The sequence below is a fragment of the Panthera onca genome, chromosome A2 (assembly GCF_046562875.1).
Source record: "Panthera onca isolate mPanOnc1 chromosome A2, mPanOnc1 haplotype 2, whole genome shotgun sequence".
Classification (NCBI taxonomy): domain Eukaryota; kingdom Metazoa; phylum Chordata; class Mammalia; order Carnivora; family Felidae; genus Panthera; species Panthera onca.
Window position 1 is genome coordinate 112,533,244 of NC_138340.1, and position 14,421 is coordinate 112,547,664.

Sequence of the window (14,421 nt, forward strand, 5' to 3'; positions counted from 1 at the left end):
ATCTTGTGGTTCGTGGGTTCGAGCTCCGCATCAGGCTCTATGCTGACAGCTCAGTGCCTGGAGCCTGCTTCACATTCTGTGTCTCCCTCTCTCTCTGCCTCTCCCCCACTTGCACTCTGTCTGTCTTTCAAAAATAATAAACATTAAAAAAAAAAGTAAAGTATATTACTCCAGGCTCCTATCAAAATGGCCTATACAGAGTGATGGCTCAGCATTACCTCTTTGGTTTTTATTCATGGTACTGATGAGATGTGACATGTATGAAATTTGTACAGTTTGTACATGTTTTGTTGGTTTGTTTGTTTGATATGTTATCTCCTCCTCCAACCCCAATCCACCATACTTAGTCATTATTATGTGAGGCTTAGCTTCTATTGTTAATGGTTTTCAATTTTATTCTGTGTCTATGTTTATGATTAGATACTTCAAATTGTATGGGGTAAAGTTAATATATAAATATGTAACAGTGTGTACTGGCACATGTATATGCGTGTGTGTTATATGCAATATATATTATCATTAATAGTCACAGAAGACATATCTTTAGAACTGAAAAGACCTTATTGATTATTTAATCTAATGGTTTCTAACTTAGTTCTCTCATGCACGGATAACCTATTTCTTTAAAGGAAATAGTGTCCAGAACTTAGAAAGATATAGCTGTAAAATAAATAAATAAATAAATAAATAAATAAATAAATAAATAAATAAATGCAAAGTTCATCTGGTTGAAAGGTAAGGGGATAAAAGCTCACCACCCTCACCTTGCTATCCACCCTGTTCACTGTAACAGGGACTCTGGAGTCATTCCCCATAATTCCTAGTTCTCTATGGTACATATTTAAACACTACTGTTCAACTTCACTTGTCTTCTTTTATAAATATGGAAACTGAGACATTGAAGTTGTGAGTTATCTAAAAACACTTACCTAGTTGGTAATAAGGTCAATACCAGATCTCAGGTTCTCTGATTTCCAGATGTTTATTTTCTTTTACAACAGAAAGATAAATCCCAATCTTGGATTAACATTAAAATTGTGGTGTTTGAAAAGAGTTGAGTGATTTGGGATTTTGTTAAAAATTTAAGAAACTCTGAGATTTTCTTAAACTCAGTGAGGCAGCAAACACTGTTCTCTCTCTTTTCTTCATCCTCCCAGGCCTATCCAGCAAGGAGCTGCTATCTCTTCTTTTCAGTTTTGCTTTCCACTGGCTCTGTCACTTGCCTGTTCCCTGTACAAACCCAATAGATCTAATATTTTGACCCTATGAGTAAAGAATCATGTGGCCCTGCATTTTTTTGTATATAAATAAGCATAGCTAAGATAAAGATTCTGTGGAATCTTAGTGACAACTTGTTTTTCTTTCTTGGGCATTTTTAAAGTTGGCCAGACTTTGATTTTTAACAGCATGCATATCAAATTCTTTTGTACATTTAGAAAAACCTGCACATGTTCTTATGTAGGCACCATCAATGAACTAAGGAGTGAATTAACTGAGGAATGAATTAACTTGGAAGCATGGTTTATTTTACAAATGTCTCCAGACAAAAACTAAGAAAATAGAATGTAATTGCATTATGTACAAAGATTTTAGACAAACTCTGGATATGCCATGGAAAGTTTTAAAAGCCATATTTGAGCTGCAAAATTCAAAATCACAATTCTTCACACTCAATTTCAGGTGAAACAGAATAAATTTTGGTCATCTAATATGAGACTTAACATAGTGGCTTTTAAGAGGAATGTTATTACTCTTTGTTTTCATTTTTATTCCTTACAATATACAGGCTTATTTTTTCAACTAGAATATATAAGCGATTTCATTTATAGAAATATTTATTTGATAAAAACCATTTCAACATAAGCAATTTCAAGGATCATATGAAGAAAACCACACTCTCTAGCGGTGAAACCTTGAAACAGCAAAGTCATGAAGGCAGACTTCTGCCTGTCTGACAGGCACTGCCTCATTCAGGTCGAGGGAATAACAGGAAGGTCTGAAGTTTGGGTATTAGCAATGAAACCTCAAGAAGACTACAACATCTGGAGGTTCCTGAGAGCATTGGATACCTGAGGCATGGAGGAGAATGGTGGGAAAAGAAGCAAACCCCTGACAAAAAGATATTGATCAAAGCAATGTCTGATCTCCTTTCATGAGGACTGGGGAAAACCTGGCAGTAATTAAACTAGTGCGTAAGTAAAGTCCCAGGGACTTTTCTGAACCAGAATTAGCCACTGAATCCAAATGCAGCATGGGAGATCAAGAGGGATAAAGAGCCAAGAGAATCATGCTATTTCAGGATGTAAACAATGAAGAAAGCAGGACTGCCAAAGACTTGAGTTTAATGGATGTTGGTCTCCTAGCGGGCATGAAAGGATGAAAGGGGATCAATTCATCAGTGTAAACATTTAAGGCTTACCCAGACGAGTAAACATTTTATCCAGGGTCCACCCTTTGATTATTCAATCACGTCTTGATAATCTCCTGAAGTCTGCACCTGGTCCTAGCCTCCATTCTGGGGTTCTCCTTTCAAATCTCAGCCTCATTTTAAATCTCTTCAGTATTCCTCTAATGAAGCAAGATTTTTATGAGGGTCACCAATTTATAAGTCAAATTACATATATATTATCCAGTTAATCAGAATAATCAATGCCATGCACCCCAATCAGCCTTGATATAAAACAAATCTTTCAAATGAGAGACAAAATAGGACAATAAAAGAATAATATCAATTGGCATAACAATGAAGAGTTCATGAAAAAGAGAGATCTACAGAAGACTCAGTAAATGCTTTGTCCATAAAAGTACAATTATGAGACTATGCGGAAGGAGGCTTTTCTAAATTATTAAACATTATAAAATACTTTTAAAAATGCAAAGCTCTCTATAAATACTAGATCTTGTATGAATTATTATTCTGCTGGCAGTAAAAAGGGAGGAGGGTAATAATGGTAATTTGAATTTATGGAAGGCCTATCATCTCAGACACTTGTGCTTTTGAATGCCAGCTTATTAATCCTCAGGGCTATCTTAGGAGAAAAGTAGCCAATGTTATGAGCTCTTTTTGCAGATAAGACATTGAGACACAGACAGAGTGTGTGGCTTATACAAGGCTTGCACAAGGAAGCTGGGAGTAGAAGGAAAAATCCTTAGCTACAGAGGGGGGAATGTGGTCCACAGATAAAGAGTTGGCAGATTTGACCTTCTCCTGTCCGGACATATCAAAAAGTAGGCACCGTCCCACACAAAGCTATCGGAAGCAAAAGGGGATTACACAGAGAAGGGGCCTGAGCGTGTGTGGTGGAGTGTCAGAGTGTCAGAGGCAGCAGTTCAACCCAAGCGATACCAGTGAAATGCACAGGTAAAGGGCTTGTCTACCTTGCTCAGCAGGATGGACACGCTGGCATCCTGAAGCCAATCCCCTCCTCTAGCACCACCCTCCCCCTCCACACACTCCATCAACCCTAGGGAGATCATCACATAACCATCAGGAAGTAATCACTTCAGAACCATGCTCTGAACAAGGCTGGAATAAGGGAATAAGTACAATTGCTCAAATTAAATAGGAAGCACACAGTGACAACAGAGCACTTATTAACATGCGAATTAAACACCAAAATGAATGAAGAGGAAATCGCAGAGGTGAGTTAAGAATACAGAAAGTGTCATCCAAAATAATGCTTGAGAAACTACTTTCAATCCTACCACCTTCTTTCAGAAAAAAAAGACCATTTTAATTTAAAACTAAATAGTTATTTTTATTTAAAAATAACGTTTAAAATAAATTCAAAAGTAAGGGGTGCCTGGGTGGCTCAGTCGGTTGAGCATCCAACTTCGGCTCAGGTCACAATCACACAGCTCATGGGTTCGAGCCCCACATCGGGCTCTGTGCTGACAGCTCAGAGCCTGGAACCTGCTTCAGATTCTGTGTCTCCCTCTCTCTCTCTCTCTGCCCCTCCCCAGCTTGCACTCTGGCTCTCTCTCTCTCTCTCTCTCTCTCTCTCTCAAAAATAAATAAAATTAAAAAAAAAATTTTAATTCAAAAATAAATAAAACTAAACGTTCTGTAAAATGAATGAATAAGAAAGCTGTGAATTTTCATAAAGGAAAAAAGTCTTTTGAGCAGAATTTTAAAGTGGCTGGGATTAAGCCATATCCTATACAATTATTGTTAGCAAGCTAGAGAATAAAGAAATACTAGGGGCTCTACCATTTGGTGTGCGTGCACGCACGCACACACATGCATGCACACGCATATGCTCATTTAAAAGAGTACTAGAAATGGATAGCTACAGATACATTTTAAAACACCTCTCCATTAACAAACAGTACTAAGTTGTATTTCAAAATAATAATAACAATAAAAACCAAAGAAAAAACGGGACGGCATCCAAGAGGAAAAGAAGTTACTGAGAGACCTCTGTTATCAACATTCTCAACCAACTTACTGATCACAAAGACACATCCTGGAATAGAAAATAAACTGTCAAACTGCAACAGGCAAGAGTGCATAGGTTAATCACAGGGAATTTGAACTTTAGGAAACTGCCAAACCCAACTTGAGACATGAGAGATCAAGCAATGTAATTGCATAAGAAGGGAGACAAAGCAATGCATACAACTATTAGTATCTAATTTCCTGTTTGTTTGAGCCAGGAGAAATATTCCCCTTTATGTGTAGTTAGGCTCCTAAAGGTATCCCTTGCCATTATAGCCTAGAAACATGGAATATCATTCTGCACTCAGGTAAGTGTCAATCTGAGCCTACCCAACCTAGTTGTTCATTTCCCTTTTTGAAGTCCTCAAAGATGACTGGGTATTACTTAGTAGAATGGATGTCTATTTTTATGTTTCTTTATTTGAAAATAGATATTCTAAAGAGAGAGAAGTAGTACTGAGTCATCACAATTGATGAATCAAATGTAGAGATGATCTTGATGGATGCTGGTCAACCCAGAAGAAGGCTGACACGGTCTGTAGTTATAATAAACGAGAGGGAGGAAAGTAGCAGCTGGGATCATAAGGACAGGAGAGGTTCCTGGGCCTGTCTGCCCCATAGTATCCTGTAGTGTTTACGAAATTGTGATATCTGTGTTCAAATGCCAGCCACACTGGAGTTTGGTGAGAGGGCTGCAGAAGTGGCAAGAGGAAAGGATATGGACTCCAGCAGGGCTGGTCGTGAATGACCTTATAAGACATCTGAGGAACTTGAACTTCAGCCTAAAAGAAAGAAGACGCAGAGGAGTTTAAATCAAGGCAATGATGTGATCCTATTTATGATTTGAATTGTAGAACTATGGAGAGAAAAAGTGGAGCAGAACCAGAGACAAGAAGTGGCAGCGACCTGAACTAGGAAAATGGTCATGAGAGTGGAGAGTAGACAGAGCCCAACTGACCTCCTTAGATTCCGTTTTTGAGCTTCGGCCTCCAAGGACGTGCAACTTGGGGATAACCCCCCTTAGTCCAAGCACCAGCTGGACCTTTCTGGCCTCCTATAAAGGAAGGGTGTGTGTGTTCATACCTCACTTACTGGTAATTATCCTTTTCCCCCCATGCTCCTGTATTTCCCTCCCAAACAGTCATCTCCAACACACTACTAGATGTTTTGTGTGAAGCAGTTTCATTATAAATTTCATTTATCTTCATTTGTAAAAACAACAGAAAGCAAGTCTCAAAACAATCTATACATATCCAAGTCAGTGAGAAACTTTTTAGAGAATCCTACTGAAGTGAAGGGATAATATAGATAAGTGCAGATATTTAATATTTGCTATTGCTACTAAAACCTTTTGTATTTATTAAAACTATCTTTTTGTTGCATCAATCTCTGTGAATAAATTTCATGGATATTAAAATGGCAGGTATTAACAACAAGAAATACTATTGGTGTTTGCCACCAACAGTAATGACAGAGAGAACGGCAAAGACTCCTTCCCTTAGGGATTTCTAGATTTCAGAATATTCCCATTGTATTCTTAAAGTAGAGTGAAAATGATTTTATATGTTATTTGTTTTGAGGGTTGACTAATGTGTTTTAGAGGAAAGAACATGGGACCTGGAATAAAAGAACTTGATCAAGTTCTGAAACCTCTCTGATCTTTGATTTTTACATCTATTAAGTGGAAATAATAATTATGCCTTTGCTGCTGTGTTTTTTTAAGAATTCTGTGGCTTAATGTCTGTTATAAGGTCCAAAAATTTGGTGGTTTTAGGAATGTTCCAAAGCTGCTCTCTCAGAGCAGTAGTCAAGAGCTACATGTAACTATTAAACACTTGAAATATGGTGGTGCAACTGAGGAAATGAATTTTTAATTTTAATTTATTTTAATTAATTTAATTCATTTTAATTAAAAGGCACATGTGCCAGTGATCACCATATTGGAAAGCGCACCCTACAACATGGTTTTACTTTAAATTATTCCTTTTTAAAGTTAGTTAACTCTACTCTGGTCTGGAAATCCATAAACTAGTATATTGCACTTATTTAAGAATGGTGCTTAATATATAGGCAACGATAGATATATAACCATTTTAAATACAATCATGAGATGAATCAGAATGCAACTGCATTTCTGTCTACCACTTTCCTTTTAAAAATGTATTCACTGGGGGGAGTTTTTTCCAATACCACTGATAAAAATCCCCCAGTTAGCCTCGTGTATCTTCTGGTCACTCTTGACCTAAAGAAAATCCTGTGGTTACTTAAAGTTGCAAAATGCAGTTTTGTTTCATAAATTAAAATGTCCCATCCAATATTTTCATGAGTACACTAATCTCCCATCTTAAAACAGATCTCCTAGCCCTGCAGGTTAGCAGCCTTTGTGGGAGGGAGTTCAGTGCACATCTTCTCTTTCCCAGCCTCACCTCCTCCATCACCAACTTACAAGTTCCTGTTACTGAAGTCTCCAAAGTTAGAGAATGGGGAAAGAAAGGGAGAGAGAAAACAGAGCATTTTTACCCTACTGGTATGACTGGAAGCTAGTTTTGTCTCTGCTGATGTTTATTGCTGATACTGTGGGGGGTGTGTGAGGGGGTATGTGGGTGCGTGCATCCGCGTGCAAGTGAACTCTAAGGGATCCTGAGAAACTCATGACTGCACCACTTGTGAAATGAGCAATGCATCTAATTCTTCTGTCAGTTACTCCTCCCTCAGCTCTGTTTTTCTACCAGAAAAACACATCAAGCTTTCCAGGAGTTTGCAATAGAGCCACTTCCTCAAAGCTTGAGATAAAAAGTACTGTTCCTCATATTCTACCCCTCTGCATTGGGGTAGCTCTCTAAAAATCATTCTCACAAAATCCTCCAAGTATTTTTTCCTCCCTATAGCTTTCTTTATAACCTGAAAGTGAATGAGGAGCTCAAGAACTGTGAAAATATCCCCAGGTGTAATTTTAGTCAGATACCTCTTTTTGGCATCTCAAATCAATTGTCTTAGAATCTTAGCCAAAATTTCCAGTTTAATATCCTGTTACTGTGTAAAAATGATCACTGCAGCTGTGTTTACAGTTGAAGACTAGGAAGTACGTGCAAACTGCCAATAGGAGACCAATAAATAAATTTTGACGTATCTATGATCATTGTGGTAAAAAAAAAAAAAAAAAAAAAAAAGAGTGTGGTATCTTCATATGCAATGATATGAGTCAATCATCAAAATATTAAGTAAAAACATCAAGGGCACCAAACACTCCATATGCTTAGAATATCTACTCCTAGAAGAATTCAAAAGAAACTGAAAACTGCCATGCTGTGCTTCCAGGGAGAGGGTTTGTAGACTAGGAACCCAAAATCTGGCGTTTCAGTTTACTTTTCATTCTCTAGCTTATATAGTACCTGGATTTTTTCATTGTGGGGAAGAATCACTTTATGTTTTTTTAAAAAATATCCTTGTAAATACATTTTGAATAGATATTAAAGCCTCTCTTGATTGTCCAATTTTTTAAAAATACTATTCTCAAGTCTTTCCATTTGGCACAGTCTCTAGCACCTTTTTTTTTTTTTTTTTTTTTTTTTTTTTTTTTTTTTTTTTAGCCCTGGCATCCTAACACAGATTTGTCTAAATGCTAATCAGAGTGAAATGTGCTACCTAAAATAAACCAACCAGCTCATTTATAACATCAACCTTTGGAAACCTGACTGAAACACCAAAGACAGAATAAATGAGTCTGTATTTTTGAGCAAATGGGTGAGCTATAACAAGCATGCTTTCTTTTTCCAGGAGAATACAGAAAAATAGACTGGATTATAGGCATAACATAAAACCACATTCACATTTTAAGTTTGTAAGCTATGTGTAAATACGGAGGAGTTAACTTTACATCTGGAAAATGATGCTTGATTCTTGATATTCAAAGACAAATAATTTTTTTACTGAATTTTCAGTTTATTGCAATAATCCAAAAAGAGAATCACCCAGTGGGCAGACACTGCTCACTTTGCTGAAGACTTGCTATTTTTCAATCAAACAAGGATAGAGGACCCTCCTAGTAGTTTAGTCTGAGGGTCTAGAATTAAACTTAGCTATAGATATCAAGGAGGAAACTTCAGTAAATAAAACAAGTTTGGTATATGATTGATATGTGAATTAACACAACTTATTTTCTCTAAAATGGCAAAAGTAAGAAGAGAAACCCGCATAAAATTTTGCCTTTGATAAATTTTCATGAGATCAAAACTGTTTAGTTTCTAGTATCGTAAGTGAGGTCATAAAATACTTCCTGTAACTTCAGTCAGGAGGAGCAATCAAAAGGTGTGTTATAGAATTAAACAAAGTTAAGTATTTAACTCCATGCAAAAGGAAAAACAGAAATTAATAAGGGATAAAAAAACGGGGTGCCTGGGTGGCTTAGTTGATTAAGCGTCCAACTTTGGTTCAGGTCATGATCTCGCAGTTTGTGAGTACAAGCCCCACGCCCGTCTCTGTGCTGACAGTTCAGAGCCTGGAGCCTTCTTGGGTATGTGTTTCTCTCTCTCTCTCTGCCTCTGCCCCACTCATGCTCTCTGTCTCTTTCTCTCTCTCTCTCTCTCTCTCTCTCTCTGTCTCTTTCTCTGTCTCTCTCTCTCTCTCAAGCAAATAAACATTAAAAAAATTTTTAAGAAGGGAAAAACACCTAGAAGACGGCATAAGTCCCTGTATCAGAAAAATATAAATATTCTAAAATGTATTTTTCAAGATAAAGCAAAAGTTAGAAGTAGCCCAGATCCCGAAGGCCTTCCCTGGTCTTCTTTCTGCTTGTCCTCCTGCAGCTGATTTGGTCATGACCTTGGCTTCCTAAAACTCTCTCTCTAATTTCTTGAATTAGTCTCCTCATGGTTTTCCTGCTTTGCTTTCCATGTTTTCTTCAGTGGCTCCACTTGCATTACCTGTTTATTTAAATATTGTCCATTTATTTTGTTGTTGTTAGTGTTGTTCTTTTCACTCTCAGTGACCTCTTTGAGCTATTCCAGCCTTCCTTATGATTCCATGTCCCATTTTTATGGGAAAAACTCAGTTATTTTTGTCTTTGAACTAGAGCTCTGCTATGAGCTGCAGAACCTTATCAGCCACCTTCAGAGTATCTCAGTATGAATACTGCCATAGCCTTATACCTTCCCATACACGCCTCAGATCAAACATATCCACAGTTGAACTCGTCTTTCCTTCTTTATCTCCACCAAAACAATGCCTACTTTTTTTCAGGAACTCTGCATTTGTTGATGGTTTTGCAATCTTCTCACTTATATCAAATTAAAATCTTGGAGCCCCCTTGAACTGCATCATCTCTCACACACATCACATCCATCTACTTGGTACACCTTATCGCCACATTCTCTTTCTAACTAATGCCATGGCAACTGCCCTGAGTTAAGCCTTATTACATCCTTTCTGGAACCTCAATCCCTTCTCCACTAGTCTTCCACTTTCTTGTCTCTCCCCTTCCTGCACGATTTTGCCCACTGCCATAAAAGTCATGTCATTGAAACACAGGTCTAGTCTTAGCATTCTGGTGTCTGTCCCTGCTGCTCTATTGAAACTGCTCTAGACAAGACATCCACTGAAATTTAAAGGCCACCTTTCATTATTGTTAAGGCTTTACTCTGACATGTGACACTCACTGCTAACTTCTCCCTTATTGGAAGTTCTCCTCCTTTGTCTTCACTCACTCTACTCTCCAATGAATTTCCTCCTATTTCTCTGGCCTCTCCACAGTCTTCATAATGGTTGTTTCTTCCTTTGATTAAACCTTTATGTTATTATGTCAGAATGCACCACCATGAACCCCCTACTCTTCTCATGTGCAGTCCTCAATACCTCTGGGAGATCCCACCCTGACCCATGACTGTAGCTATGTCTAAGGATTGCTGACTTCCACATCTTTCTCTGATTTATCTATACCCCTGACTCCTAGACCTGTCCTACTGTTTAAAATTTATCTATGTGAATAGTCACAGGCAGGTCAAAGTCCACTAGCCTCAAATGAATTCACCTATCTATGCTCCCAAATCTATTTCTCTTATCTTCCCTATCTAAGGGAACAAGGACACCACCATCCATTCAGTGAGTTACCTATGTCAGAAACAAGGAGGTAATCCACAATTTTACCCCATTCCTGCCCCCTAGCCACTCCCCCTAACCTGTTAATTGCTGCAAAATTAATATCTCTAAAAATGTCTGCCATATTCCAACACTAATTCCCAACACTACACCTCATTTGTGTAGGCTCTATTTTTTTCCTCACCTAGGTTTCTGCAATAAATCTTACCTGGTCTGCTGCTTCCAATCTTTCCTATTCTCCATTCCCAATATTTTAAAAATAATCTTTCTAAAATGCAGGTTTTATCAATTCAGTTTCTAGTTAAATATCATATGAGGACTTTCCTTCTTTTGCATGATATGGTCAGGAGTTTTAGTGGGTATTATGACCTATAATCCAGATTCTACAAATTTATCTTTAAAAGTACTCAGATATGTCCTAAGATTCTTGTACAACAATGCTCAATGTGGCACTATTCAAAATAGCAAATATGGGGGGAAACAGATATTTTCAACACTAAAGGACTGGTTAAATTATAATATCACCGACAAATGAGCAACTTAAAATTATATTATATAGAAAAATATACAATGATACAGAAATGTGTACTATATTATTAGGTGAACTAAAATGATTGCATAACATTTTTATAAATTATTCGTTCTTAATACCGACTATAGTCATAACAAGACAGAATATACACACAATTCTTAAAGATGCACATCCTTGTTAGGTATGACTGTGGTTCTTAAGTTTTCTACAGTGAACATGCAACACTTTTGAAATCAGGAAAAAAATACAAATAAATGCTATTCTATAAAAGACTACACTCATAGATGAATGAACAAAGGTGTAGTACACACACACACACACACACACACACACACACACACAGAGGAATATTACTTGGCCATAAAAATGATGCAATCTTGCCATTTGTGACAACATGATGGGTCTAGAGGGTATTATGCTAAGTGAAATAAGTATATGTTAACCTATACATACAGAGAACACCAGAGGGGAGGGGAGTGGAGGATGGGCAAAATGAGTGAAGGGGAGCAGGAGACACAGGTTTTCTTCCAGTTATGCGATGAGTAAGTCACAGGAATAAAAGGTACAGCATAGTCAATGGTATTATTATAGGGTTGCATGGTGACAGATAGTAGCTGCACTTGTGAGCACAGCTTAATATACAGAGATGTCCAAAGCCTGCATTGTAGAGCTGAAAGTAATGTAACATTGTATGTCAACTCTACTCAAATTAAAAAAAAAAAAAGTCTAAACATAGTTATTCAATTTCTTTAGGAAATTTTCTTTATCCCCAAATCCACCTTGAAGTATTTCCCCCCCTGGCCCTCCCACTCCTTGCTACACTTTCCCAGCCTGGGCTAGGCATCTCTATCCTATGCAAACCCATTTTAGTTCTCACACTGTACTATCAATTTTATATACTTATTGGTCACTTCTTTTGTCACATGACCTCCTCCAACTCTACACGTCCAGCACTCATCAAAGCATGGGTAGGATAAATGTTTACTGAATAAATTAGTGAATAATGCCGCTCACCTCACAGTGACTCATACTGATTCCTCACTGCCTTCAGAAAAACGTGCATACGTCTAAGGTTGATATTTGTAAATCCTCTGTAATAGAGGCAACTTGTCTTTTCAGTCTTATTATCTTCATATTTTTGCTTCCATTTCTCCAAGTACCAAATCTCCAAGCACACCTATCTATAGGGAGGGATGGTGTCTTTCTTGTTTAGTGCTGTATCCCAAAACTTGGCTCAGTGCCTCACATAGAGCAGATGTTCAGAAGTTATTTGTTGAATTAATGATTGGATAAATTAATGGTACCAAATATATTTTGTACTTTCTACTTCCTCATACTTTATAAAAAGCTAATCCTGGGTCACCTGCATGGCTCAGTCGGTTAAGCATCCGACTCTTGATTTTGGGTCAGGTCATGATCTCTCAGTTTGTGAGATCAAGCCCTATGTCTGGCTCTGGGCTGACAGTGAGGAACCTGCTTGGGATTCTCTCTCCCCCTTCCCTATGCATGCTTTCTCTCTAAATAAATAAATAAATAAATAAATAAATAAATAAATAAATAAACATACATTTGAAAATAATTTTAAAGCTACTCCCTTCCTTTTTTTGCCTCTTTAACGTTTTTTTCTCATCTCCAAGGCTCAGTAAAGTTTGATCATCCATAAGAATCATTTTCCAATTTTCCTAGGCAAAATTAAATTCTCCCACTACAAATGTAGCACTCATTTGAGACTCCCTATTACTTAATTATGTTATTTTGATATAATTTAAATATTAACTGGTTTCTAAATTTTGTGGAGTTAAGGATTATGATACTTTAATGTCTCTCTTCCCAGTCTGTTCCCACCTATCCTTTCTCACCTGTCCTAGCTGGAATGCACTGAGTATATACTAAAGCCACCAGCCCTACATACTGACTATTGATGTAATATTTCTGTGAATCAGTTTCTTCATCTCTAAAATTGGTATAATATCATTATCTGCCCTCCAAAATTAACTTAAAAAGACAATGTAATTAAAGTGCTTAGGACAGCACCTAGCACATGGTAAGCATTCAATGACATTAACGGTTGTTAATATTATTATCACTATTATTATTAATATAATTAATACTAAAGAAAATGTTAAATGGACAAGTCAGTTAATTTTTCACATAGGTTAAAAAATAAGAAAGTTAATTTGAAATAAAATTTTGCATTATACTTTAGAGATTGGAATGTTCCAAATATATCTTACTCTCTCAGATACCACAAGAGTCTGGTTTTCAGCTGTATCTGGAAAAATTATTTATGTGAAACATTTGAGATAAATAAATGTGTTGAGAATGGAGAGAAACAGGAACTCTCATTCATTCTGGCATGGAATATAACATGGTGTAAATATTTTGGATACCAATTTATTATCAGTATCTCATAAAATGAAGATGAATATACCTACGGCTCAGAAAATCTATTCCCTAATATCGTCACTACAGTAATTCTTACATTTGTACGTAAGTGCATATGTAAGAATATTTATTATAGTGCTACTTATCACAGTAAAATACCATACAGCTATGAAAATGAATAAGTTGTGCTACAAAATCAACATGAATTAATCTCCAAAGTATAATGTTGAGAGAAAAGAGCAAGTTGCAGATGAATAATATATTTAATGTTTGTATACAAATTTTAAACACTCAGAACAATGTTATATATATATTTGGACATATTCACATAGTGGCAGAGAGAATAAAAGCATACAATGGAGAGAGAATCTACAAAAACAGGATAGTAGTAACCTCTGAGTCGGGAAAATGGGGAACAGGATCAGGGAGAGTGCTTTATGTTTTTTAATTTCTAATATTTTATTATTTAAGCTGGGGGTATGTGATATCTATCTTTCAATATCCATCTACTATGTATTAGACATATTAGGGAAACATCTAAATTAAGTGCCTTTCCCACAGAAACCTCCACTCCACCCTTCCTAGAAATTCAAGCCACTGACTGACTATTTTCCTGGCTAAAGATGAAGATATTTTTGTTTATTCTCAGGAAATACCCTATAAAGGAGCCCCATCTCTGAGCAAGGTGGTGGCTATAGTAATTAAGAAAGGATTCTCAAGAGAAAATAAAATTTGGGGAGTAAATAGTCAACCTCTTCTCCATTCCCCTTCCCTTCCCTAGATACCTGAAGATTCTCTTCTTGTGTCCTTGAGTGGGACAGGAAAGAGAGCAGGGCTAAATTTCATTTTAAGGAGGTATGTTCTTGCTTTCTCCACTTCTCTGGCCAACACTGATGGCTTTCTAGAATTCCAGGACCATGTGATTAACAATGCAGTTTCCTTTTCCACTGGGAGGTTGACTCATCTTATTTTC